Genomic DNA, 27674 nt, shown 5'->3' with positions numbered 1-27674 from the left:
TTAAGAACAGATGTCTACAATAACTTTCAATTTTCGGGAATGGAATGTCAGCAATTCATTGCTGGCAATTCTAGGACAAACATAACATCGTTTTCGTGTATTATCCGAAGAAGGGAATTGGATAAATTCAGATGTCTGAGCCTATTTTTTCTTACCTTAGGTCATGGAGCAAGCCAGTTGAAGATAAGACACTGGTATTCACTTGCTTTGCAATTATGATCCACACACAGGAATTTAAGGTACATACCCCTGTGAGAAAACAAACAGGACACTTTTAGGGGAAATCTTAATTCTAATCTCGAGCAGTAGTAATTTAAATGTTATGGATTTTAGGGAGCTTTTTCCAGTTTGAATCGATCAGATATTGCTTCCACACTCATATTGTTGCTTTTTTTTCAGTGAGCAACTATTTCTCTTGAAGAGTTGTTGACTAATGGGTGATGCACTTACGTTAATAAGCATATTGTAAATGCAAGGTATGAGGTTTCGGGTCTCAGACTCCGTCCGCATTTATGCTTTTCCGCAAGTGCATTCAAATTTCACGACCCAAGCATAACTTATTTGGCCCACGCAAGACGCTCACAACTCGACAACGGTGAGTGTATCATTAAGTTTTATTTTGATCGTATGAAAGATGAGTGTTTTACAGACATAATGATTACGGAAGTTGTTGGTCCTATTCATAAATAAGTAAAAAATGCGCCGAAGTGTCTACGGGGCAATCGAGTTATCTGTCCGGTGGTGGCCTCAGCCACGGCCCTTAAAACTCTTATCCGCAGCCCATGAAACTCAGCCACGGTCCGGTGGTCGCCTATGTTGTTGGTACCCATATCGCTGCCAGAAGTACGATTATGGCTAACTCTAACCATAAATAAAATGAAAACTACTGAGGCTAGAAGGCTGCAATTTGGTATGTTTGATGAATAATAGAGGGTGGATGATCGACATAATTTTTAGCCCTCTAGCCTCAGTAGTTTTCAAGATCTGAGGGTGTACAGAAAAAGTGCTGACGGACAGACAAGGCCGGCACAATAGTTTTCTTTTATAAAAAATTAAAAAGGTACAGCTGAACACATTTACCTTTGGGTTCATGTTCATATTTTACAATAAAACATGTTGATTTGTATTTAGTAGCTTTAGGTGCGAGAGGTCACATTTGGCTCCATTCACGCGTATGCTAATGTGTGTTTATGTATTTATGCTGATGTGTGTTTTGCATATTTCCCTTCATATGTGTTTAAACCTATGAATGCATTTACTGGAAGTAGAAAAACTTGCATACTCCAATTTAATATGTTGCTAGGAACAGAATGATCTTTTGAATCAGATAATGGTTCCAAGGGTTCTCTGTTCAGATCAGTTCCCTGTGAAGTTAACATGTGCGATGAAAACACGAACAAAAGTAGTCAAACTCATTCAAGGTTTCACAGCAAAGGGTGAGCGTCAAGAAATCTACCAGTTTACGTGATAATAAGCTTAACATCTTCTGAAAAACTTTATTTGTTGTTGAAAATCCAAACACTTCTCTACCGAGCAAATATACTATTTCAAGTTCAGAAACGTTTCTAAGAAACGATTGAATCACGGAGTCACAGCATGCAACTTTTTTTCTCTCTATACAGCTTGATTTCTAGCTAACTGCAGCTGCATCATTATAGACCACTCAGGCGCCCTGTTCGTGTGTCTGTCAGGTTTTTATTGTAGGGGAGATCTTAATTCTGGCCATTGGGAGCCAAGGATGGGTCAGTGTCATCAGTCGCGCAGCCCAGGCAATTCAAGAATAAGGATTTCCTGATTCTGCTGGGTTTCCTTATTCTTAAAAAGTCCTCGTGTTACATAAAGAGATGTTCTCACTGAGGCTGCCTTGCTTTTTTCAACTAAACTGGCAATATCGTTAGGTGGCTGGAAAGATAACAGAAGACTTCATTGTAATGAGTAAATAAGAAACGAGTCACCAGAGGAAATATTTGGAAGTAAAGTGATTAGCGTTAAGATATCATCTCACAGCCTCTCTTCTTTTAGGCTACAGACATGGTCCAAGATGTAGATGATTGATAGCAAACGTATGTGTTTTTCCAATGTTCATTTTAAAACTACGAAAATATTCATTTTAAAACTGCGTGCTTGAGAAGATTGAACACTGCTCTGCAATAAAGATACTCAGTTATTCTGTCTATTATATTTATATATATATATATATATATATATATATATATATATATATATATATATATATATATATATACACAGTATATACCGTATATATTTATATATATATGTATGTATGTATGTATGTATGTATGTATGTATATATACAGTATATACATACATTTATACTTGTGAATGAATGAATGAATTTTTCATTTATTTGTTGATAAATTTGTGTTGTACAAAACCATATATATAAGAAATGAGAATTTCTACGCTATTTACACTTTCAAATAAAAGTGCTCTCTCTCTCTCTCTCTCTCTCTCTCTCATTGCAATCTACAAGATGTTTTCCTCTATTTTTCCCCCTTTCGCACATGTCAGCGTTGCTAATTTTTATTATCATAATCTCTCTCTCTCTCTCTCTCTCTCTCTCTCTCTCTCTCTCTCTCTCTCTCTCTCTCTCTCTCTCTCTCTCTCATTCCTTAATGCAATCTACAACATGTTTATCTCTTTATGTTTCTCCTTTCGCGCATGTCAACTTCTGCTAATTTTTACTGTCATCATAATCTACCTGGCACCATTCCTTTACCTTAAAAGAAACGTTTAACCAGACCATTTAGTTAGCTTTCGCGTGCGCAAGCGAGCGTGCATTGTTGTGCGTGAGTCCGTCAGTATATTATAGTTATCTTGTGATTCCTCCATCTCTCGGGTGAAATCCGCATGAAATTGACGTGTTTTCTATAAACAAACGAAAACCCAACTGACTCTCGAGCCGTTGTCTTAGTCACTCAGTGGAACGTTAGGCGAGTTGATATTGGCTCTTCAAGTATGCGTTAGTAGTAGTAGGAGGAAGACGAAAGAGATGTGTCTTTGCAGTGGCTCCCTAGTCTATGTTATTGTCTTTAGTTGAGTAGTAGTAGTAGAATGAGGACGAAAGAGATGCGTCTTTGCAACGGTTCCCAAGTCTATGTTATTGTGTTTAGTTGTATTAGTATTATGATGGGAAGGAAGGTGAGGTGGTGGTTTACTTACCTTGTGATTTTATCCTTTAATGTAAAACGATGGGACAATCTTTCTGGCAGTGTCATGTAACACTTTGCTCTTGAGTAAGAGAGACTGCAAAGTTCCCTTGAGGTACTAGACATTCTAGGTCTTTGAAGGACACCTGATATCTTGCTGTATATTTTATTGTATTGCCTCCTCATCCGTGTCGGCTCGTTGCATCTGAAGATATCGAGATGCGGCATCATCTGCGTATAGGTGTTGATCTGTATTTGTGTTCCTTGCTTTAATTGTTATCATCGTCATCATTATTATCACTACTTTACCACTGCTATTGATAGTGTTATTATTGCGGATCAGATAATTTTGTAATTTACTCCATAAAATGGTTCGTCTCCAGAATCTCCACGTTATTCGTTACAGTATATTAAAGCAGTCACCATAAATTATAGCCATCACCATCATTAACGTCACAAACTTCCACTCCTTGAAATTCACCATAACCACCATCCTCTTCATCGTGGTCCAGTATCAACAACATAAACTGAACCACGTCACAGAAAGTAATGCCATTCATCATCACCATCATCATCATCATCATCATTATCATGAACTTCTTAATTTCTCCCAATGATCTCGTAACTTTCGAACTGTTCCATCCCCTTCAAAGAGGTAGAGTCCTCTCTCTCCATCTGTTATTGTTTATAGACATATCACCCAGATGGGAAAATTTCTCCTGTGCTCTTTCATCTATTTAAAAGAGCATTGCAGATGACTTTTTCTTTTGCACGTACCTGTCGCATCTCTTTGTCAGCGTGAACATGTGTTTGCTTCTCTGATTGATTATGTACACATGTCGAACCACAACCTCTGTGCTTCTTGATTCACACGTGAAAGTTTATGTGCTTGAGAGTATATCTTTAGATCCGTTTTCTTCTTGAAACTTAATGTCAGATTGAACCATGAGAGCTAAGGAAATACCTCGATGGGTATCTTGAAATATTAGAAATTGTGAGGAGGGCTGGGAAAATTGATTTTGGGAACTATCTGGATAAAACCTGGTATCGCTACGAGAGATGCTATTTTTGTTATGAAGTAAGGGTTTGATTACTTTCTAGAGTTCGTAGGTATTATCATTATTATGCTATGCGTGTGGATGTTTCTTCTTCTTCTTCTTCTTCTTCTTCTTCTTCTTCTTCTTCTTCTTCTTCTTCTTCTTCTTCTTCTTCTTCTTCTTCTTATTATTATTATTATTATTATTATTATTATTATTATTATTATTATTATTATTATTATTAAGGGGGATTAAAATCATGTTTGCTCAGTGACACACCCTCATATTTTATAAATCGAGATCCTCTTTCTCTCCGTCTTTTCCGAAGGCATTGTTCCGATCACTATTCCCTATGGGACGCCTCGTATTAGCAGTTACCTCGCTTTTGTTACTCTTTCTCCAAAGGCAGGGTGGAATTACAATAACGCATTCTTCTTATCGGCAATTTCCTGACTACCCTTTCCGGTTGCTGTTTCTGTCCTCAGACTTAGTTACATAATATCACTTTTTTTTTTAAGTAATACACCAGTATATCTTTTGGTTTTTGGTTAATCTGCTGTATTTTTGGGGGTTTTGTTTCGTTTTGCGATTTTGCTTTACCATCCATTTAATTTCTGGATAACGATTAAAGCATTATATTCGAATTTGACCGCCATGATGGATTTTCACTTCGTAAGTAACCTTTACTTGCCGTGCATAATTAGCGTCACATAATCTAATTTACCTGTAATTAACGTGCGGAATTGCTCTCTCTCTCTCTCTCTCTCTCTCTCTCTCTCTCTCTCTCTCTCTCTCTCTCTCATGATATTTTTAAAAGTAGATGAATTAGTCGTGATCGAATGATACATATTTGTTTCATGCGTTTGTCAGACTTTAAAAGCATTCGACGACTTCGTTTACGAATTTTCTATCGGTGAAGATGGAATTTATTTTATCATCTCTCTGTAGCGCTTGCAGTCATATAAAACAAATTTGGATGTAAACAGTTTACTTTGACATCTCTAGCCCTTAGAGTAAATTATGTTAGGAAGTGGGAGTTTAGGATTAAATCCTTGATAGATAAAACGATGATATGTAATTAAATGTGGATAAAAAATGATGAAATATCAGAAAAATCAGATGGACTACATTGTTTTACTGAATGGTGGAAACAGTATTGCAGTTTTAGCGGAAATGATTGTCTTTTCAGACTGTTAACTTCCCGGTGGTTGGTGTGCTTGGCAATTGTTAAGTCAGTGAATATAATAACAATACTTTCTTTCATTTTGAGAATTTCTGTTGCTCTACTGGAGGTACTACTCGTGACAAAATGTAGATCCTGTCCTTCGATTTCCTTGGCTTTTCTGTATTCCACGTTCCTTCGGCCCTTAGCGGAAACCTCTTTCATCCCTTTTACTGTACCTCCGTTCATATTTTCATCCTTCCATCAGACTTTCCACCCTCTCTAACAATTGATTCATAGCGCAACTGCGAGGTTTTCCTCCTGGTACACTTTTCAAACCTTCTTACTGTCAATTTCAATTTTCAGCGCCGAATGACCTCATAGGTTCCAGTACTGTGCCTTTGGCCTAAATTCTATACTCTATTCTATTGACAGTGGCATCAAGTTTTTTCTCTTTCTTAAAGAAAATGAATAAAATTAAGTACATGATTTAGCAGTAGTTGTGATGGCCTCTTATCCTTCCCGAAGTTTGTAAGAAGGGCCCTTACACAAGGTCGAGAGTCCTTTACCCCGAACTGTCTTCACACTTCTTCAGGTTCCTCCTCCCGGAATTCCGTTCAGCGAAGTTTTTCTGACGGAATTTTCTTCTTTAGAATGAACTACATAAAAACCGTAAAAAAATGTAGTTCATTCTTTTTATGTCAAGTCATTCTTCGTATGGAATAACGCAAAAGATCTCGGGCTGTCTACCCGAGGGTAATGACGGAGCTGAGAGAAAGAGTAGTATCCCAAATGAAGTTGATTTTTTTTTTTTCAAGGTCAGTGCCGTTGAGACATACGTCCAGTGTATGAAGTATGAAAGGTAGTGATAACATACCTAAAATGGCCTCCCGTTAATGCTGATTGTTTATACAAACCCGCGCGCGCGCACACACACAAACACACACACATACATATATATATATATATATATATATATATATATATATATATATATATATATATCATATACATATACATATTCATATTGTGTATAAGAATTCGTTGAACATTTACAAATATAAAATGAATAAGTTAGAAGAATTCATTAGCCAGATACTCAGTAAATTTCAGATCTCAGTCTAACGAAAATATATATTTTTTTTTTTGTATTTTTCGTAAAATATAAATCCGAGGAATTTTCTCCTCCTAGAATGACGACAAAGCCGAAAGCACACGTTTATCATAAACATTGATTTAGAGAGGGCTCTTTAGTACAGACTTCGACGCTGTTGTTAAATCACCAGAAACAGACGAAAGGCGGAGGAGGATTTCATGCTTCAGAGAAAATCCTTCATTATCTCGGCTCTTTGTTGGTGCTGGGGGCTCTCTCCCCGTCTCTCTTCCCCCGTCAGGCAGAACTTCCGGATGACCACACTAATTATTCCGCAGGCGGCGTTGCAAACCTCACCCCCCAGGTTTTTTCTGCCATGGAGGAAAAGCCTGGAATAAAAGTAAAATGGAAATTTGATTTCATGAAGCTTGATGGTAATTGTTTTCTTTGTTGCAAGATTTTGTTCAGAGAAAACTAGACAGAAATAGAAAATTCTGTGAATAAATAACTAAATATATAAATAAATTATATAAATTAGCAAATAAACACTGTGAATAATGTTTTGGGAAAAAAGACTGGTGTCCCGAAAATTGGATTGTTTATTTTCTCCCAACATTATCTCCCAACGTCTGATAACTTCCTGAGGCGCCCTGCAAAGTCCAACATGATTTCACGCCCTTGGAAAATCCCTCAGGACACAAGATCGTAGTTCATACGATTGCCTGTAGTTCTTTCGTTCTTAATAGTAGGATATATAAGACTTATTAATTGAAAAGACGCCAGTTCAGTGTATTATAATGGGAACAGGAACTAAGAGCGTAACAGGTTAAGTTCTCCGCATGGTACCATTTTGATACTGTTCATATTGTGATATGCGTCAATATAACTTATCTTGCTTCTTGCCATTTTTACTATTTCTTCTCTTCATCTCCACACCTCTCGTTCTTTCAGTTCCCGTAGGGGGGGTATTGCCGTCAGTGCACCTCATGCGGTGCACTGTAGGTATTACTTAAGGTTCTTTGCAGCTTGCCTTTGGCACCTAGCCGCAACTCCTTTCGTTCCTTTTACTGTACCTCCTTTCATATTCTCTTTCTTCCATCTTACATTCCACCCTCTCCTAACAATTGATTCATAGTGCAAAACCTTTTACTGTCAATTTCCGTTTCAGCGCTGAATGACGTCATGGGTCTCAGTGCTTGGCCTTTGGCCTAAATTCCATGTTCAATCAGTTCAACCGTTCTTTCAGTTCCCCTTATGACATATACAGAAGCCAAACAACGCATATGAAGTGAGTGAATAATTTTGGTAAAAAAACGTTAACTATCAATTTTTTTTATTCAGCTTCGCGTCTCATGAAGTAATTCCCACCAATGTAGTAACTCGATTTTTTTTTTATTTTTTTTTATTTTGAGAAGCCTGACGGGCTGGGCGGCCGAAAGGTAGCCAGTGGCCATAATTATAGTAACGCCAGCCAAAATCCAGTATCCAGGTGAATGCAATGGAAACAGGAACCAGAGCTCTAAAGTAAAATGAGTGGATCTTACATTTCTATCAATTTATTGATGTGTTAGTGTATTTTTTCTTTTTTTAATAAGTGAGAGCTCTTCTTTCTGCATTTCCCTTTCACTCTTTCTAATGAACACCGTATTCTTTGAGAGTTGAATTTCAAGTCAATGGCCCCTCTGGGCTTGTTCCATGTGATCAGGGTTAATCTTCTGAATAATAATAATAATAATAATAATAATAATAATAATAATAATAATAATAAATTGTAAAATGAAAAGCACAGCGGAACTGGGAATAATGAATTACACCCTCGCCTTGCAGTGCGATAGGAATAAAGCAGCAGTTTGGTAAATATCTAGGCGACCTGCTAGCAAGAGCCGAATGATTAAACTGCTCGTTTTTAGACTTCCGTAAGTGCGTTTCACTTCTCTGGCTGTGCCTTCAAAGTGATTGCAGTCTTTTATTTTTCTTTTTTCACTTTTACTGCAGTTATTTATACTTCAGTGGTTGACAGTTTTTTCCTGTTTACAATTGCACTCTTTTAGAAGATTTTCCTTAACATTTCATTTCGGAGAGCTGCTTTTTTAGTTTCCTGTAAAAGAAAACTTTTGTACCGGCTTTGTCTGTCCGTCCGCATTTTTTTTTTCTGTCCACCCTCAGATCTTTAAAACTACTGAGTCTAGAGGGCTGCAAATTGGTATGTTCATCATCCACCCTCGAATCATCAAACATACCAAATTGCAGCCCTCTAGCGTCAGTAGTTTTTATTTTATTTCAGGTTAAAGTTAGCCATAATCGTGCTTCTGGCAACGATATAGGATAGGCCACCACCGGCCCGTTAAAGTTTCGTTGGCCGCGGCTCATACAACATTATACCGAGACCTCCGTAAGATAGATCTGTTTTCGGTGCTCTTGATTATACGCTGTAGTGGCTATACAGAAAACTCGATTGCACCGAAGAAACTTCGGCACGTTTTTTACTTTTTTGTTTTATCCGTAACCTTGTATTAAAAGTAGTTACTCAGTTCCATAATTCATTGTGATATTTTCAGCCAAATCACACTCATTTTAGGCTACATCCAGTATTACCGTCTCCCTTTGTTTGACTATTGAGCCCTATAATGAATTGCTCTCCCGAGAGCAGTAACAGTTAAGAATGAATTCTATTTCTCTTTTCGTTGAAAGTTGAAAGACACGCTAGAGCTCAGGTTATTCTATATCAGAAGTGTATTACGCTTTAGTTCGGCAAGTTTTATAATAATATCCAATATTTTGTGTGGTGCAGTCTTCATATTTCGCCTGACATCTTGGAACATTAACGACGCGTCCTATTCCTTTATTTTAGGAAAAATGGTCTTCGATTTAAAAAATAAAAGCAAGTTAAAAAAAAAGGGTTAATATTTACGTTACTAGCTTTTTGATCGTTCAGTTAATAAAAACAAAATTCTGTTTACTATTGACATATTAGCTTTAGTATGTTAATTCATCAAGAATTAATGTGTTAATTGTATGTGTTTAGTGAGAAAGTTCCACATTTTTCCACACCGTAATCAACTCTTAATAATCAGCTTGTTGGCCTCTAACAAACATTTTTTTGTCGTTTGTTATTTGCTTTTCTGGATATCTTCCTTTTGTTCACATATTCACCCATTCATTTATGTGCCTTACGAGCGAGAACTCCGCGCCTTCTACATAAAAACCCATGATTGCATTTCTTCATCGCATTGCTGGCAATAACAGCAACATTCATCACGATGACGAATGTCATAATGACACTTTTCATGTCAGTTCCACGATCTTTTACTCCCCGATGACGAAATTGCCCGCAGAAACTTTCGGTGGGAGGAAAATATGGCGATTTTTATTTTATCTTGTTTTTATTTATTTATTTTTTGCTTTTCGTTTTTTGGTTTTTTGTTTTGCGGTACTGGAGCTCAGTACACACGAACAAACCGCAAGTAAACCCCTCCCCCCCAAGAGAAAATGAGGGTCAGTTAAGAAAGAGAATTTCTACCGTACCGTACGATGGCAGGTGCTGTTGATAGAGTGTTGCGGTCATTTTGAAAAGAATGATTGGATATTTGGTGGACAAATCGAAAAATGCAGTATCCCAGTAGGAAATTGAAGGGGCAGTTATGTGCAGAATTAGCATGTATCATTCGTAAAATTATTAAATATTTACCTTTTTGTGTTATGTCTGAATAATGCTTATTGTTGCTTCATTTATCGACCTCGAGAATTAATTTGATTGATGAAATGCAAGGAGCGGTATTCTTTGTAGCTTTGTGTATACATTATATATATATATATATATATATATATATATATATATATATATATATATATATATATATATATATATATATATATATATATAATGTATATATATAGTTTGTGCGTATATTGTGTGTTTGAGTGTGTGCGCACATACGTGGGCTTGCGTACACAGGTAAACATAATATATATTTAATGTCCTTTGGTTGAAGTTTGAAACGAACACAGGTGTTAACTTTCAAAAACGTTTATTTTTACAGAGATCGTGAAATATCACCACCGTGGTTTTCGAAATGTTAAGTAATTTTTGGTATTATAGATTTTCGTTATTTCAAAAATACTTTGTCAGCATATTTACCGGCTTACGCGTAAACAGTATGTAAAAATAACCTTGCGAACTTTCATTTCTGCATAGAAAATTTCCCCGTGTATAAATGAGAGAGAGAGAGAGAGTAATGGTTTGACCCATTCTGACATATGTAAAGTACGCTTTATGAATTCTGTAAAGCAGAGGAATGAATATGAAAGAAGAAGAAAATGCATAAGAAAACAATTTTCTCGCTACAGACGAATACAGTAGTTATGAAAAACGGACAGTCTGGTATAGAAGCTGCCAAACTGAGATATAATAAGAACGAAATCAGTAACTCTAAGCTCTGACAAAATTAGAAAAAAAAAATATCCAGATAGTGACTTTTCAGTTATTTTCATCATCAGATCGTTTTCTGTTTCACTTTGTAGTTATGCAAGTATTGGAACTGGCAGCACACTCACTTGGACTAAGATGAATGAGCTTTAATTTCACTTGGGGAGACTTTCTTTTACGTGCAGGGAGCCTTCAGACCCGGATACAGTTCCGCGGAGATGCAGTACCGATGTTATACTTTAGCAAAGACATGATGGTACCTCCAGTGCTCAGCAGGTCGTATTTCTATAACAAAGAGAGAGGCCAAAGATTCTGTCTCTCTAGTGCGCACATACGCGCGGACGTACACATACATACATACACACACATACACGTACTGCTCAACTTCCACTTTCTATTAAATGGAAAATCTATAAATCATTTGTGTAAAATGAGCTGTGAGATCCAGTTTGTTTTGACGAGCCTGAATGAAATTAAGTGTCATGAAAATGATCGTTGTCCAGGAAACGTCATATACTAGTTTAACCGTGCTGCTGAAGCAAAATGCAACATATTAGCATCGATCATTGACTTATTCACTCTGGGAGAGGTATATTCACTTAATTCGTACAATAAATCAGACTCTTCGTTGAATTCGTACAATAAATCAAACTTTTCGTTGGGAGAGACGGTAGAGCTGTGGACTAGCACTCACTAGGCCCGAGTTCGAGTCTCCGGCCGGCTGATGAAGAGTTAGAGGAATTTATTTCTGGTGATAGAAATTCATTTCTCGCTATAATGTGGTTCGGATTCCACAATAAGCTGCTAAGTAACCAATTGGTTCTTAGCCACGTAAAATAAGTTTAATCCTTCGTGCCAGCCCTAGGAGAGCTGTTAATCAGCTCAGTGGTCCTGTAAAACTAAGGTATACTTTTTTCATGCAATAAATCTGATATACAGCTAGGGTCTTGACGTCAGTGCAGCCCTGCGTCAGTAGTTGACAGGTGTTCCTTTGCATTTCTGATTCCTAGGCCCTCTTAAACGCTCCGTAGGGGGGTAGTACTGTCAGTGCACCTCACGTGATGCACTGTAGGCATTTCTTAAGGGTTATTGCAGCGTCCCTTCTGCCCCTAGCTGCAACCTTTCTCATTTCTTTTACTGTACCTCCGTTCGTATTCTCTTTCTTCCAGCTGACTTTCCACCCTCTCTAAAAATTGTTTCCTAGTGTAACTGCTAGGTTTTCCTCCTGTTGCATCTTTCAAACCTTCTTACTGACTGCCAGTTTCCCTTTCAGCGGTGAAAGACCTCATAGGTGCCAGCGCTTGGCCTTTGGCCTAAATTCTATATTCTGTTCTAATCTATTCTCTTAAACGCAGGCTATGAGGTTCGACATGTCCCTGGACATGGAGTGACGTTGGGAGGTAATAATACAAAAACAAACAATTACTCCACTTTGCTTATGGGAGCAATTACACTCACCAGTATTTAATTTATGGTGAAGCGAACCAGACCGGCACAACTGTCTAAATTCAGCAAAAACAGAGGGCTTATCTCCTTGGAACCTATTTCTCAGGTGACGGCATACCTGGATGTATTTTCTCAGACGGGCTGAATGACTCAGTATCTCAGAGCAAGTCACTACAGAATCACAATATGCAATCCTTCGCCACAACGGTCCTAAAAGTTTGCCAGTAGACTTCACCTTTACAGTGTTCTGAACTGCCAGCAAAGAGAATAAAAAGAGTCCTTTAAACACAAATAAATTCCTCTGGATAACCGAGGTGCTCAGCATCCATTTTATTCTGTTATGATTTGTTGATTTGATTGGTATATTTCAGTTTTTTTTTTACAACTGCTTTGATTATCTCAGACGCTGCATCTTTTTGCCGTAGGCTATGCCTGATGAAAACCATAGCCATTGTTGTCGGACCTTCTGGTGAGTACCGTGGCCTTCACAGTCTTAGTTTCGAGAATTTTTGCTTGAGGTAACTCTCTTATAGTTTTAGCCTATTTATTTTTCTAGGTTTTTTGTTCATTGTTATTTGACGTCGGTTACGCGTATTTAGTTTTGTTTACACACACACACATAAATATATATATATATATATATATATATATATATATATATATATATATATATATATATATATATATATATATATACACACACACACACACACACATACGCATACGTACATATACAGGGTCGCTGGCGCCAAAAACAGTCAGTTAGAAATATTGACATTTGAGGTTTGCATCTCCCAGTATCACAAAATTATTTGTGGGAATTAGGGAACTGATCTGTCTTGAGAGCTTTGCAATAAGTCTAATGGAAACAGAAAGTGGAAGTGCTTCCATAGTTCTGTTAGTTGATGGATTTTCTGAGCTTATAATTGTATAGGCTACTTCCTACGAAAGTCTAGTGAACATGTCACTTATTAGAAATTAGGCTTGTAAACAGAAAATCGAAATTTATTTTTTTAGAAAGAATTTCGTTGATGAAAGTCGTTTCAAAAGGCAGTTGTTACTATATACTTTTAGTAGATATTTCTGTAGAGGAACCTTCTGAAAGTACGCAAGGGATAAACATGGCAAAAACAACTGTGAATGCTAAAATCTTTAGAATGCAATCCCTGGCTGTCGATAACTGAAGCGAGAAGTATTATTTAAGGCATCATGCTGGCATAAGGACGGTTTTAACCTAAACTAACCAACTGATTCGATATCGGTATATAACTGAGATTTTGTTAGTTTCTGAATTATTACCTTTTATTTAATTTCATTCATCATTTTATATTTTGCTTATCTAGCCTATCTCTGTGATATGGAGATGAATAGATTAAGATATTAGTCTTTAACTTTAGGAAATTTAAAGACCGTAGATAATGCAAAGAGAAATTAGCTTTTGGAAGTTTAATTGAAAACTTATGATCATATAATTAGAAAGAATAGTTTTGTATCATTTATTAATCAAGATTTCAGTACCAGTCCTAAGAGAACAATCTACAGATAGATCACTTTCTTTTTGGCATTGAATTCCCCGAGTTTATTTTATACCGAATGCTGAAGCATTCTCGTAAACTCATTATTTATTATTATTATTATTATTATTATTATTATTATTATGTTGTTGTTATTGTTGTTGTTGTTGTTGTTTGTGTAATAAGACCACTAAGTCACATTACTGGGATCTCATATTTGCTCTTCAGTGGGAAGCAACAATTGTGGCAGGGAAAGTTAAAGGTGCTGAACAGCGGGGTACAAAGAGGCAAAGGCCCGGGCGACGCGTAAAAGGCAAAGCAGTACAGCTCGGAGGAAAAGGGAAGCTGTAAAAGAACGCACTGTACCGTCTGCAGTATGCTGCACTGAGCAGACAGCAAGCGGTAACCTTCTACGTGGGGGTGCAGCTACGCTGAATGAGCTGTTATAAGTTTTGTTTCTTGAAGAAAAATATAAGTAATTGCTCAGATTTTTTTTATGAGTGTTTATGTGTAATTGCTTCTTTGTGTTAGGACTTGATTTATAAAAAGTAAGTAATTAAAATTTAAATTCTCGATTTATAAAAAGTAAGTAATTAAAATTTAAATTCTCGCAGCTGTAAAAAAACTTTGTGTATTATTTACGGTGAGGAGAGAAAAATGAACTTGAGTCAAAGAAATGAACTTACTCTGACATCTCACATGTGTTTTAGGAAAATTTCATAGCGTAAATTGAAAATAGTGTATATTTTTGTCGTTTACAACAGTTCATTTCATAGTAAAACAGTCTTTTTAATAAGGATTCTGTCATCTCATTCGTATTGTTTCCATTTCATCTCGGTGAATTTCAACTGCAAAAACTGATACGCTAGCTAACAGACACGTGATTTGCGTTACTAAACAGCTGTTTTCTACACTGGTACATAAAATCGTGTTTCATAGACAATAGTTGTGCCTTCAGAACATTTTTTTGCGGATAAGAGAAACCGTTGATGAACTTTTTTGAAGACTCTTTTATGTCGTACCTTGAAAACCAAAAAGTAAAGATGGCGTCCTTGTACTGAAATATAATTAAAAAGAATTAAATGTTTACTTAAAGCGTACTGGATACAGACAAATTTATTATGACTTAAAATGAAAATGGGATGGTGATTATGGCTTAATATCCTGCAGTACATTGATACAGAAAGTACATTCACTCTTCCGGCTTGACCGTAAAATGACAGATGTACGACAGATGAAGAAAAACAGTGCAAGAAAAGGCTTTCGTTTTTCTAATCTGTAATAATAACTGTGAGCAATTATTGTTTATTGTCTCAGGGAACAAAGTTGAAGGATGCGTTCAAAAAACAAAAATCCGTTTAACGGACTTGACCACCCAGCATGAAGTAGCATGAGGACCCTGTTGGATAACAGTCTCTTGTTAATGATCCTGGAGTTTCACAGGTATTACTCTCTCACCTGTTTGTTTATCCTCAAAAAAGGTTTATTTGTGTCTGTGCGTATGTGCATGCAGTATTGCAAACTTCGTCAATAGAATTATCGGTAGTTATGGAATGATCACTGCAGTTATTGCATGTGTTTTAATTGGTAATTTCAAGCTCATTTAGAAGCATAAGTGGTGGTTGTTCCCGCTTTTGGAAGCCCATAAACTGTTTTCTTATTATGAATTGAAATTGACTGCTGTGGAAATGTAAGTCGAGAGTTTAGACGTAGGATTCTAAAGGTCTTATAAGGCAGCTCTCTCTCTCTCTCTCTCTCTCTCTCTCTCTCTCTCTCTCTCTCTCTCTCTCTCTCTCTCTCTCTCTCTCAAAAATGATTTTTCGCTAACCAACAACCATGAGGTCAGAATATTAGGATGATTAACGAAATGAGGTATTTGCTATCAGAAAGTGATGGTCTGTTGAGCACCGCCAAAATTAGAGGCTCTAATCTCTCCTTTCCTTTTGTATCTTTTTTTTATATTTGTAAATGATCTTTTTTATGAGCTACCGACTGTATGAAATTTCCACTTTCTTGGACCTATGTATTATTTTAATTAGTTGTTGATCTACCTTGTGTTTTCATGCTGCTAAAATTGACATTTGGGGAAATTCTGCCAAAGAAGCGTGTGTGTTATCCATACAGTAAAACATCTTAACCAGAGCATTGAAAAAAGGTGCCTATGCCCCCTCTTAGTATTTATCTTATTTGGGTACAGATTTTTGCAGAATGTTTTTCGCCAGTTGAATAACCGAATTTTGTTGGGCATAGATTTTTGCAGAATGTTTTTTTAACAATTCTACCTTCATTTGGGACTTTTTTACCAGAGTTTCTGTTAGTGCTTTCGAAACCTAATTATTGCTTATGAGTGAAATGGATATTAAAAATCCAGTTAAAAGACCAGAAACAAGAAAATGGTGCTTTCAAGAAGTGAATTCGAGAATCATGAAAGACGATAAGAGTGTTTGGTGTATTAGACAAAACTCAAGGCCCTCCCAACCCTTGATGAAATTCTGGGATAAAACAGTCAGTACAACAGTTACTGATATTAGTAGTAAATTCATACCCATTGCTGGACTTCACGAGTCTTCACAGTTTTTCTTCTTTGTACGGGTGCTGAGATGGAAGAAGAAGTTGACGAACTCGGCTTAATCAAACAAGGTTGTTGCCAAAACAGATCTTCCTTTTCCTTGGTCCCTTTGCTTGCAAAAGCCGAGGGGAAAGTGTCAAAAGAAAGTAGTTTTGAAAAGACCAAGGCCAAATACTCTCTGGTTCGCTCCGCTGCATCCTGTTCCGTTTTCTGTTGACTCAGTGAAGCGGCGTCTTTCACTGACCCAGTTTTCACTAGAGATGAAGAAGAAGAGGAAGAAGGATTTTTGAACAGGGAAGCAGAGAGAGAGAGTAGAGAAGATGGCGGCGGGGGCCAACGCTTGTGTCAGTGTATTGGTGGGGGAAATTGGGAAATTTCTCATAAAGATTTATGCTGACGCACGTAAGATATAAGAAGCCAGCAGTCTTCTGCAGATCCATAGTGCGACGTGCCATGAGCACGTATTGATGTCGACAGCATAAAATCGTCGTCCTGAGAAAACAGATTATAACTGAGGAACAGATCATTATTATTCAATTCGATTTCATATTCTTGGATGAGAAATCATGAGGCAACCACCGTTATGCCATTCACGAATAGATTCGTGAGGGATGTGCCAAATTCAGTTTCCTCTTTCTCTGTCAGTCTGTCTCCTTCTAGGCATCAAAATGAGGAAATACAAGAAGAATGTGGGACGGCCATGACTTGACAAAATCTCGGGGGGTCTCTGCAAACACCGAAAATCGTCATGGGTGGAAATCCCGTCTCTACAGAAGGGGACTGTGAGCTCTGTTGAGCGTTCGGCCCTCAAAAAAATGTACCTGTGACGCATGAAGTAGGTTGTTGGCTAAGATCTCTCACGGCCGGAGTTCCGGTGGAACAACTGAGAGGTCGTTTCCCCTTGAAATGGCCGATGGGAAACTGATAGCGATAACGGGCATTGAGGACGACGATAAGCTGGGTATGAATGAGGCCGATCCCGGGCACTGGGGGCACGGAAGACGACATGCCCATTCGAAGAGGAGGAAGAAAAGCGCTCGATCAATCAGGAGAAAAGGGATATCGAGATGGACAAGGAAGACTGGTTTGGAGGTCGAGGATCGATCTTGCTCGTTTTTAAAGATCGTGAATAGCGGTTCTAATGATGTTACGAGTCTTTATGTCAGTCTGTTTCTGTATTTTAATTTCTGTCTTTAAACAGTAAATATTAATTCAAGACTTAGTAACAGGTAGAAAGATATGCTACAGAATATATTAATGGATTTCAGAGAACTTCAGGAGTTGGTGATACATACACTTACACATATATAATTATATGTATATGTATCACATAACGAGAGTTATTTACCAGTTATATAAATTATTATGGTCACAGGCGCTTTATGTATTGCCTGGTATGTAGTATTGCAGCAAAGTCGCCTTAGTGGAATCGATTAATATTTCTCTGTAGACGTTACATTCTAATAGTAACACAGACTGTCTAAAGTGGTTTTTTTTGAGAGCTGTTTACAGTATATGTTTGTATCTTTTTAAGTAGTTGCTGAAATATCCCGCATATTCTTAAAACGAGCACTCTGACTTCCTTGGTTTTCAGCTCGAGATGCGACGAGGGAACTAAATTTTTCTCCAGCAACTGACCAGTAACAATGCCGTGAACTAATTGTTCATCATGTACCTCTTATTCCAAATTTTCGGCTTGATTTTGAAGTGAGGAAGGTCAGTCTTAAAATGAACAGTGTTTTCCCGCTCCTTGATATCTTCTTCATTGTAAAATTTTGCTTGTCTTTCATCTTTTAATAGAATAGACAGGCGAACACACACACACACTATATATATATATATATATATATATATATATATATATATATATATATATATATATATATATATATATATATATATACAATATATATATAATGATGAAGCAAGTGAGAATTCAGATGAGTGGTAGTGTGCAATAAATTTGAATGCAGTTGGGTCAATTGGTCGTGAATGGAATGTGGGATGGCTGATGTTAGCTGGTGCTGAATAATGAGGAGACTCGACAGAGACTCATGAAAGAGTTTAGTTAGGAGGGATATAAGAGAGAAGAAAGTTGACAGCAATTCTGAGCAAGAGTGAGGATATTAGTCTTGTGAGGATATTAGGGTAAATAGAATCCAGGACAATAGGACAATGAGTGTTGTTAGGTGTGCAGGAAAAAGTGAGGCAGTAGATTTATATTAGCAGAGTATTTAGAATTTTATAAGTACGATGTTGGTAGGCTGAGAGAAGAGATGAGTCACGGAATAAGTGAAAGAAGGAATTATCTAGAATTCTGCAAATGACTGGCAAATTGCTTGGAGGGAGGAGGAGAGGAAGAATGAGAAAGGGCTGGATAGACTATGTAAAAGAGGTAATGACAAGAAGGGGCCTTCTCATCGAGGAAAGGAGCGAATGATTGTAAGATAGGGGTTGTAGCAGCTTGTGCTACTAATGAGCCTTATGACTTGGTGTTAGATACGGCAAGTGTTGTGGAAATTTCCTGCCTACAAATTTGTCTTACGATTCAGTAGTCAAACCACGAATTTGGCAGTGATCGTTGTCATATATCTTTCTCGAGAGCCAACCCCTTTATAGGGGAAAAGGCTGTTATATATACAGTATATATATATATATATATATATATATATATATATATATATATATATATATACATGAACGACGAGGGATTTAAAAGTACTTGGTGGTTAGGCAGTTGTGCTGGTCAGAGCCAAGGTAGAATAGACCGGGCTAAAACCTCACCCCGAAAAATCTTTCAGATAGAACGTCCCATAGGTAATGTCTGCTAATGACAAGAATACCCTCAAGGCACTGACTATGGCATCTCGGGCCTCAATGTGAGTCATTACCGCTCACAGCAGACCACTGAAGTCTGTTCGGGATCTCTGAGCTTTTGGGATGAGGTTGCTAGCCCCATAACCATGTCTTTTTTTGTAAATTGATGAAAATTATTCTTCTTAGTGACCTTGTAATTATCGTAAAGCGCAGGACTGCTGAGATTGCCTTTTTAACTATGGAACCTTTTTTTTTTAAATTAGAACCTATGGTATAATTTTTTTACAGGTAATAAGAACATGACAGAACAATTGAACATAAATTTTCAAACGAAAATATATGGAAGTCGTTTTACTTAAAATTATTGGGCATGTTCTTTGAATTGTGTATACAGTAGATGTGAAGTGTCTTCTTTGACATTTATTATTATTATTCAGAAGAAACCTATTCATATGGAACAAGCCCACAGGGGTCATTGACTTGAAATTCAAGCTTCCAAAGAATATCGTGTTCGTTAGAGAGAAGTAACAGAAGTAAATGTGGATTATGCTTTATAAAACAAAAGGATTGTAAAGCATCTTCTGTAAAATACAAAAATGTGAAGTGTTCTTCAAGAACATAAAATCTTGAATAAGTTTTTAGAAGTGGGTGAAAGCTATGATTTTACATTGATTTTTGTCTCTCGCTGGTGATTGTGGCATCCAATATGACACTTACAAAATGAACCTGTAGTTTGTATAAAAATATATTTTTTATTTCCATCTGTCGAGTGTTTATGTGGGGATGTGTAGCATTTTTTCCTTCTTTTTAACAGACATCGCAAACTCACAAATGAGTTAATCTGTACATGAGCAAAATACCAGTCTACATTGGAGTCTTCTCTTCAAAGAGCTTCATAACATTTAATTTATTATCGTCAATTTTCATGTATCGCTCATTATATGTTATTTTCATTCATACTACATCATATGACGTTTTGTATTACGCCCAGCTTTCCAGTCCTTCATTTATTTTTATTAATCTTTCTTCACTTTTATAAGTCTACAAAGCTCTTCGTTAGGCGAGTCGGTAGAGTAGTGGCCTAGCACTCGCTAGGCCCGAGTTCGACTCTCCGGCCGGCTAATGAAGAGTTAGAGGAATTTATTTCTGGTGATAGAAATTCATTTTTCGCTATAATGTGGTTCGGATTCCACAACAAGCTGTAGGTCCCGTTGATAAGTAACCAATTGGTTCTTAGCCACGTTAAATAAGTCTAATCCTTCGGGCCAGCCCTAGGAGAGCTGTTAATCAGCTCAGTGGTCTGGTAAAACTAAGGTATGCTTAACTTTTCTCTCTCTCTCTCTCTCACACACTGTCTCTGAAAAAATATTATTTTTTCTTTTCCCAATTTAGCCTGAACTTCATGATATCATTAACAAATAGCATCAAATCTGCTGGACGAATCCTAATAGCTATAAAACCTCCAACTAATGATATACTACTAAATGACTAACTGGCCGCATACCACAAAGTGAAGGTAACGTGACTTTGTGCAACAACTGCGTAGCATTCTAAAGTAAAACCATAAAAAGGTATCCAACAGCATCCAGTTACATACTGGAAGTTATATGGTTGGTATAACCGGGGTAAATATTAACACTTATTTATTTCCAAATACTTGCTGTTATAATTGGACCCCTCTTTTTCTTTCTTTCAGGTTAAATTAAATACCCTTTCTCGCCAAATTTCCTGTTCAGATTCCAGCTGCAATAGGAACGAGGATGTCAGTCTGCATCAGAGACTGACAGATAGGCAGAACACTCACCAAACTATATAGGTTAGTTAGTGACTCCTTTCTGTACTTAAGGTTATTTAATATTTTACAAAAAAAAAAAAAATAAATAAAATTGATCATTAACAAAGGATAAGGTAAGGTTTATTTAGTTATTCAGTTAGAAATTAAGGACATTCCTTTAAAACCTCTCGTTTCCTTGTAGTACATGGATTACAGTGAGTCGCAGCGAGGATCGGAAAGGACATATATATATATATATATATATATATATATATATATATATATATATATATATATATATATATATATATATATATATATATTATATATATATATATATATATATATATATATATATATATATATATATATATATATATATGTTATAGATATATATATATATATATATATATATATATATATATATATATATATATATATATATATATATATATATATATATATATATATATATATATATATATATATGCAGGGAAGTCTGTTTATTGAAGTCACTATTGATCTGCTAATGGCGAGATGACACGCACTTACGAGCGTGGAAAACGACGTGTTTCTTGTCTTCGCAATTTCATCATTCGCTTGTTTTTCTATTTTTTTTTCCCTCTTCTTCATTTTGGCCGAATGTTTCACGGTTCCGGCGACGTGAGCAGGCGATAAGAGCAATTGCACAAGACATGTTTCGCCTTCCGTCTGTGGTCAAGTGAGAGAGATTTTGCCAAACCTCAGGGAAGTGATTTCGATCGAGAAAATTGTTTTTCTCAGAGACGATCACTTAAGTATTATTCGCCGCTGGAAGATTGATAATAAATTTTTTTTTTTAAGTCCTAGTTCCAGAAGTGACTTATCTATTTCGGTCAGGCTAATGATTTCCATGATGTAGCGCACGCATTTTGTGTGAACGCGTGAGTTATCCCGTATGAAGGTCTGCGTGAGTGCATTTTTTAAAATCAGTTTGAAGAATTATAAATAGTAATTGTTTATTGTAAGTGGCAAAGGTTATTATAGACCTCGATGTAATTTCAGAGAACGAACGAAAATATGTGTTGTCCAGACAAGATCTTGTATGCACGTACGCCCGGCCGCGCAAACACACACACACACACATGTGTGTATTGTATATTTATAAATATTTATATTAGATATAGATAGATAGACTAATGAAGGAAGATTGTTTACAACAAGAACATCTCGATTACTTTCCTTTTTACAGGTACCTGGCGTTTTTTCTGTCTTTTTTCATGACAAGTACTAACCTAGATTATCAAATGCAGATATTTTAAAAAGAACGAGCGTCTCGGAGAACTAGAGGGGCGGGTGGCGGGGGGGAAGTGACGACTAGATTTTACGCGTGACGATATTTGCTCTTAAACCGTGTTACGACCTCTGTTGAAAGAGAACTTGTATTTGCAATATTTCAAAAAAATTTTCGCCGAAAACCTCATTATTTTTAGTGGTGTCATAAAAGCCAAGTTGCCTTTTCATAAAAAGCATCCGTTTTTATATTAATTTTTTAAATTTCATAGTGTTATTTTGTATTACATATGAGAGCGATTAAAGTATGAAAAAACCAGTTTTGAACGACAGTCGTGAACTCACATTTTACGGAAAATGTGACGAGAAAAATGCTATAAAATCGAAAATGCAAGTAAAGTGGAAACACTCATAATTTATCATTGGTGCTTCGAAATGTAAAAGCAAAGAAAGTAAATAGTGTTTACATTACTATTTGTCCGTCGAGTTTGCTTCTTTCATAATATAACAGAGATTGATGTATTCAAGCCATCAAACACTATCTGTTTATGTGCTTTTTTGTTTAAAGTTTACAAGCTGCTTTCACTTGCATATAACGGTGAATGGCAACTCACTTCATTAAAAAGGCAGATTGTTTGACGTAACCTTAGTGTTTATGAAGCAAAAGTTTATGAAGACCGAATATTAAAAGAGTAAACACAGATTTTTTTTCACTTCACTGGTAAAAGTTTGCACAAGGTAATCATTTGTATTTTAACAGTCGAATTCGCTTTTACGAGGAAAGGATGAGCCATTGCAAGTCGGTAAAGATTCGACACTGGATGCAGCTCTTGGGAGGATAGCATTTTAGTTAATACTTGTAATACCGAGAGAGAGAGAGAGAGAGAGGGTTTACTTGTTGATCTACCTTTAGATCGTTTCCACCCCTCTGGATATGAGGGATTAATTTAAACAGAGAGAGAGGGAGAGAGAGAGACCTTCTGTAGCTCATGTCTACTTAAATTTACGCTGTTTATCTTTGTCATTAAAGGCAGTCGAAGGATAATGTTGAAATAAGTACCTCTTGTAGATAAGGACAAAATCTCGTGACACCTTCTCAGCAGATTCAGCTTGTTCGGAGGCCTGTTTACCCATCATATAAAGACTAAATAAATTCCTCTTCTGAATGAGGAAGTTTTCAAGAGAAGAAGTTGAGGGGCACCTTTGCAACAACTTAAATTTTGAACCTGAGAAGAACTTCATTATTCAGTTTCAGTATTTAAAGTCTTCATGAATTTTAAAAGATATATCAGAAATCAGGGAATTTACGCTCTCTCCATAAGTCATTATTCCAAAGCCTCATTAAGGATAAGCTTCTTAGGGCCATTTACGGGATGAGGTCAAGGATAACTAAATGCATGGAAGGCAAAATCAAATCACGAGCATTATGGAAGCCACGAAAACAAGGACAAAAGTTAAACATGGTAATACCAGGCCTCGACAGTAACCTTAGAGAAACGAAGATCAGGGTCACAGTCACGAGATAAAAGGACCAGGAAAAGGAGATAGAGAGAGAAAGAGAGATTATATTACACACTGATTCATAGTATTTTAAAAACTATGAACATACAGTATATCTCTTGATATGTTACCAGTGCATTGGCCAACCAGTGTAAGCAATAGAACATTTTTGGACTAAAACTGATAGCATCTGATTATTTTTTTTTATAGAACTCTCTCTCTCTCTCTCTCTCTCTCTCTCTCTCTCTCTCTCTCTCTCTCTCTCTCTCTAAGCGCTATTACAGAAGTTGTTTCCAAAACCTGTACAATTTTATTTCTTAGGTGGACGAGAGTGTATTCACTTTTAACCGCTATCACACTTGTAACTTCAGCTTTTCTTTTCTTTTTTTACTTTTAAATTAACTGGAATATAACGTTTTCGTTTATTTAACGCCTAAACTGCTCATTTTCCAAATTCTGACTTTACTTACTTGTTAAAGCTGTGAAAAATGACAGTGAAGTAATTATAGATCTCACATGAACCTGTGTTTTGCTCACATCGACAATGAAGAAATTCTCTAAACAAGGAGATAAGTGTATTAGGTTCATTTATAGCTTGCCTACGTCTCACTAGTGCTTTGAGTACATCATCAGCAAACACAGACATATCTTCGAATCTTCTAAGGACGCTCGCCCACGCGCGCAAACATGCGCACACGCATAACCCCGTTGTGAGTGATGTGTCATTTCCCGGATAAACGTTTTCTAATGGACTCTCTCTCTCTCTCTCTCTCTCTCTCTCTCTCTCTCTCTGGGCCAGAATCCTCAGGGGAAAGCTGGAGCTTCGGCCCCTGAGCAAACCTCTCGAGAGGAAGACCAAATATTACCAAAGGGTGGAAGAGGGAGGAGGAAGAGGTAAGAGAAGAGGTAGAAGGGTGAGGAGGACGAGGCTACAGAGGTAGGAGAGTCCGACGGCGAAGTTGAGGCGTACGCAACGCTCCGAAAGTTGACCCCCGAGACCAGGACCCGCCTGAGACCGAACCCCGGACGGGAAAGAGAAACATCACTTCGGTAAACACGTCGGGAATGCTGTGTCTCATTTTTGTTTTCGTTTTCTCTTCCTGTTGCTCTTTGCTTTTCAGTTTTTTCTTCTTTTTTTCTTTCCCTGGTTGTGTTTGATGAAAATGAAATCCTTCTTGGAACAGGAAATCGTATTTTTACTTGAATTCTTAGTCTCTACACACACACGTGTATATATATATATATATATATATATATATATATATATATATATATATATGTATGTATGTATATATATATTACTTGTATGTATATTATATATATATATATATATATATATATATATATATATATATATATATATATATATATATATATATATATATATATATATATATATATCAATAAAGTTAACGTGTATGATGCAGTCTCCTTCTCCCAGGTAAGTGAGGAATCTTTCTCTGGGCATCACAATTTGTAAGGTAGTTAGTTGCCTTCACGGTCAATGGCTGTTTCTTCCAAATCATGGAATGACTTGTGCGTTCAGGCTTCCTCCTACCGCTGGCCAGATCTTTGCAGATACCATTAGCATGGAGTAAAAATCGACGTCTTTATTTGGAGAAGATCCTTTCGGACTTCAAGTACATAATTTCGTTTCTCGACGTTCACAGCGATGAATCATTTTCCTAAAGCTTAAAATGCAGTAGTTGAAAATAAGCACAATTCATCACTGTAATAAGAAGTCACATATCATGTAGGGACGAGAAGGGGATAATAAATAAAAAATGCAACTATTATTACTGAAAAACTGGAGAGCCGTTAAAAAGGTAATATCTTCACATTCCTGCTTATTGCTTTCTATGAAATGAATTACGCTTTCTCCTCTCTCTCTCTCTCGCTCGAGTCTTATCCTCGTCCTTAGTTTTCACCTTATGATGGAACTTACGCTTTCAAGATATGGCTGAGAATAACTTCATTTATATCCTGCAGGGGGTCTTGCCGTCTGCTCCCTCTGGAATGTTGATTGAATCTCGCTCTCTAGTCGTTTTAATGTATCTAAATAGATTCGGTAAATCGCCCAGAGGCGTTTCTCGGACTGGGAAATATCTCGAGTATTTATGTGTTGATCTCGAGGGCAAGACCGAAGCTGTTGCTTGCCAAGGTCTTAAATGTTGCTCTCTAGACTTTGGCTGCTGCTGTGCATGGGTTGGTTGCTGACTTTGAAATCCCATCCCCCGTCACTCGTACGTGCGCCAGTTACTTCTGCTGCAGAGGCCGTGGCCGTTAAATCGGATTTCATCGATTTGCTGTAAACAGCACTTGCACGCGTAAATGATATTCGGGTCAACGGCCATAAATCGGAAGTTTGGAAGACGAATGCAGAGTGCTGATTCCATGTCTTACAGGCCAGCAACTGCCGGGATTAACTGTATTAGTTTTCAAATATTCTCTTACTCTGGAGGCTGGGTTCTTCATGGCAATCTTTTCGTTCACTTTCATGATTAATTCATATATATTTGGAAGGAAATGATACTGCCAGTGTGTTTCATTAAACGTATCTGCTAACAAACCTCCATTTTTGTACGGGGTTAGGGTAGTGTTTGCGTATATTATGTATATATGTATATATGTATATATATATATATATATATATATATATATATATATATATATATATATATATATATTTTTTTTTTTTTTTTTTTTTTTCTACATATTTGTATGTAGGTCTGTGTATTCCTTTCCATCGTTTTTAATGGTCTTAGCAAAAGTTACAGAAGAAGAGTGACGTTCTGTTGTAACAATGATTGTTATAGTTAATAATATTAGCAATTCTCTCTCTCTCTCTCTCTCTCTCTCTCTCTCTCTCTCTCTCTCTCTCTCTCTCTCTCTCTCTCTCTCTCTCACAGAAACAGATATGCGCGCACACAAATATTTAGCAAAATATAGTCAATATCCTCACCATTTCCTGTTGTATTCCTTACGACATCTACTATAAATCATATTCTTTCATCTTGACTGTAGACACACTTTAATGCGAGGCTCAAGTTCCCCGCAACCACCCATGAAGAAAAACCAACATGTGTTCCCCTGGGGCCCGTAGAATTATGAATGGGAAGGTTAAACGAAAGGTTATGATTGCGGCTTCGACAGCCGCGATTAGCGTCAACAGAAACCTTTTTCCTCCGAAGATTAGGCCTAATTCAGTCGTATGGTAACCCTCGATGTCTGGGGATTTCTGGCGGAATCATCGTGATTCATCCGTTTCTTTTCATCCCGGAGTTCCCTGAGTGGTGTTGTAGACCTCCCGAGGAGTGTACTTTTGTCCGATAAGAGTCTTGGGCTATTTCGCTACTCTATCGTTGGGACGTTGGGTGGAGGTGGTGGTTGAATCTGAGGGTGCTCTACTGCTGAGGAACATTATCCTTCTCAGTTGCACTTGTACAAACGCACACACACACATACATCACATACTTACACACACACACACACACACACACACACACATATATATATATATATATATATATATATATATATATATATATATATATATATATATATATATATATATATATATATATATATATGTAGTGACAAGCGTGTCCAAAACAGCGCGAAGAATTCGAGAGGTTAAGAGGGCATTGTGGCTATTACAATTACATATGTATCTAGTAAAAAGTGACCAGCAGATTCTACATGTATATATATATATATATATATATATATATATATATATATATATATATATATATATATATATATATATATATATATATATATATATGTGTGTGTGTGTGTGTGTGTGTGTGTGTGTGTGTGTGTGTGTGTGTGTGTGTGTGTGTATAATGTACAAATATAACGGAATTGAAGTTTTCTTCCTTGCTTTGTTTT

General features: G+C 36.7%; 1 protein-coding gene across 2 annotated transcripts in view; it reads left to right on the top strand.

Moving 5' to 3' along the window:
- The window catches only part of Kap3 (kinesin associated protein 3), a 261015-nt gene that overhangs the window by 15112 nt on the left and 218229 nt on the right, over window positions 1–27674 (top strand). Inside the window, exon 2 of one of the 2 annotated variants that reach the window (XM_067121282.1) lies at window positions 20931–21050. The exons of the other annotated variant lie outside the window; for it this stretch is intronic. The gene's annotated coding sequence lies outside the window, so the exon portion shown is untranslated. The remainder of the gene's footprint in view (window positions 1–20930; window positions 21051–27674) is intronic. 2 annotated transcript variants of the gene reach the window in all.

The sequence above is a fragment of the Macrobrachium rosenbergii genome, chromosome 19, assembly GCF_040412425.1.
Source record: "Macrobrachium rosenbergii isolate ZJJX-2024 chromosome 19, ASM4041242v1, whole genome shotgun sequence".
Lineage (NCBI taxonomy): Eukaryota > Metazoa > Arthropoda > Malacostraca > Decapoda > Palaemonidae > Macrobrachium > Macrobrachium rosenbergii.
The sequence above is the reverse complement of the archived record's forward strand: the minus strand, read 5'-3'. Positions and strand labels throughout refer to the sequence as shown.